General features: G+C 34.8%; 1 non-coding gene across 1 annotated transcript; it reads right to left on the bottom strand.

The window, feature by feature from the left end:
* Positions 1-1,416: 1,416 nt before the first annotated feature.
* Positions 1,417-1,524, bottom strand: LOC112774666 (small nucleolar RNA R71). Its single transcript, XR_003189139.1, has one exon. It is a non-coding gene; the product is annotated as a small nucleolar RNA R71 (small nucleolar RNA).
* Positions 1,525-2,376: the final 852 nt, after the last annotated feature.

Here is a 2,376-nt window from a genome sequence, read left to right as displayed (position 1 = left end):
TTGGATTGACTTTTTCAAAAATTTTTAAAATCAAGTTGTTTCTTATGAGTCAAATCAAATTTTCAATTTGAAATTCTTATCTTTTTTAAAATCTTTTTCAAAAATCAAATCTTTTTCAAATTTCTTAGTTATTTTCAAAAATTTCAAAAATATTTTTCAAAAATCTTTTTCTTATTTTTATATAAAATTTTCGAAAATAACAATAACAATTAATGTTTTGATTCAAAAATTTCAAGTTTGTTACTTACTTGTTAAGAAAGATTCAAACTTTGAGTTCTAGAATCATATCTTGTGATTTCTTGTGAATCAAGTCATTAATTGTGATTTTTAAAAAATCAAATTTTTTTCAAAAACTAATTTCTATCATATCTTTTCAAAAATATCTTCTTATCTTATCTTTTTCAAAAATTTGATTTCAAAATATCTTTTCTAACCTCCTAACTTCTTATCTTTTCAAAATTTGTTTCAACCAACTAACTAACCTTTTGTTTGTTTCTTATCTTTTTCAAAACTACCTAACTAACTCTCTCTCTCTCTAATTTTTGAAAATATCTCCCCCCTTTTTCAAAAATTTCTTTTTAATTAACTAATAATTTTTTTTATTTGAATTTTCGAAAAACTACTAACCTTTTTCAAAACTATTTTCGAAAATCACAACTCTTTTTCAAAAATTATTTTCGAAAATCCTTCTCCCTCATCTTCTTCTATTTATTTATTCATCTACTAACATCTCTTCCTCACATCACCAAAAATCCGAACCCTCTCTCTCTCTGAGTTCAGATTTTCTTCTTCTTTTCTTCTACTAACACAAGGACCTCTATACTGTGATATAAAGGATCCATATTATTATTATTATTTTCTCTGTGCCCTCTTCTTTGTCATATGAGCAGGAGCAAGGACAAGAACACTCTTGTTGAAGCGGATCCAGAACCTGAAAGGACTCTGAAGAAAAAATTAAGAGAAGCCAAATTACAACAATCCAGAGATAACCTTTCAGAAATTTTCGAACAGGAAGAGGAGATGGCAGCCGAAAATAATAATAATGCAAGGAGGATGCTTGGTGACTTTACTGCACCTAATTCCAATTTACATGGAAGAAGGATCTCCATTCCTGCCATTGGAGCAAACAATTTTGAGCTGAAACCTCAATTAGTTTCTCTAATGCAGCAGAATTGCAAGTTTCATGGACTTCCATCTGAAGATCTTTTTCAGTTCTTAACTGAATTCTTGCAGATATGTGATACTGTTAAGACTAATGGAGTAGATCCTAAAGTCTACAGGCTCATGCTTTTCCCTTTTGCTGTAAGAGACAGAGCTAGAGTATGGTTGGATTCTCAACCTAAAGACAGCCTGAACTCTTGGGATAAGCTGGTCAAGGCTTTCTTAGCCAAGTTCTTTCCTCCTTAAAAGCTGAGTAAGCTTAGAGTAGATGTTCAAACCTTCAGACAGAAGGAAGGTGAATCCCTCTATGAAGCTTGGGAGAGATACAAAGGACTGACCAAAAAGTGTCCTTCTGACATGCTTTCAGAATGGACCATCCTGGATATATTCTATGATGGTCTGTCTGAGTTATCAAAGATGTCATTAGATACTTCTGCAGGTGGATCCATTCACCTAAAGAAAACGCCTGCAGAAGCTCAGGAACTCATTGACATGGTTGCTAATAACCAGTTCATGTACACTTCTGAGAGAAATCCTGTGAGTAATGGGACACCTATGAAGAAGGGAGTTCTTGAGATTGATACTCTGAATGCCATATTGGCTCAGAACAAAATATTGACTCAGCAAGTGAATATGATTTCTCAGAGTCTGAATGGAATGCAAGCTGCATCCAACAGTACTCAAGAGGCTTCTTATGCAGAAGAAGCTTATGATCCTGAAAACCTTGCAATAGCAGAAGTAAATTACATGGGTGAACCTTATGAAAACACCTATAATCCATCATGGAGAAATCACCCAAATCTCTCATGGAAGGATCAAAAGCCTCAACAAGGCTTTAATAATGGTGGAAGAAACAGGTTTAGCAATAGCAAGCCTTTTCCATCATCCACTCAGCAATAGACAGAGAATTCTGAGCAGAATCCATCTAGCTTAGCAAATTTAGTCTCTGATCTATCTAAGGCCACTGTGAGTTTCATGAATGAAACAAGGTCTTCCATTAGAAATTTGGAAGCACAAGTGGGCCAACTGAGTAAAAGGATCACTGAAATCCCTCATAGTACTCTCCCAAGCAATACAGAAGAGAATCCAAAAGGAGAGTGCAAGGCCATTGACATAAGCACCATGGCCGAACCTGTAAGGGAAGGAGAGGACGTAAATCCCAAGGGGGAAGACCCCCTGGGACGTCCAGTGATCAATAAGGATCTTCCCTCTGAG

Source organism: Arachis hypogaea, chromosome 18, assembly GCF_003086295.3.
Source record: "Arachis hypogaea cultivar Tifrunner chromosome 18, arahy.Tifrunner.gnm2.J5K5, whole genome shotgun sequence".
In the NCBI taxonomy this organism is placed as follows: domain Eukaryota; kingdom Viridiplantae; phylum Streptophyta; class Magnoliopsida; order Fabales; family Fabaceae; genus Arachis; species Arachis hypogaea.
Note: the sequence above shows the minus strand (reverse complement) of the source record. Positions and strands in the feature narration are given on the sequence as shown.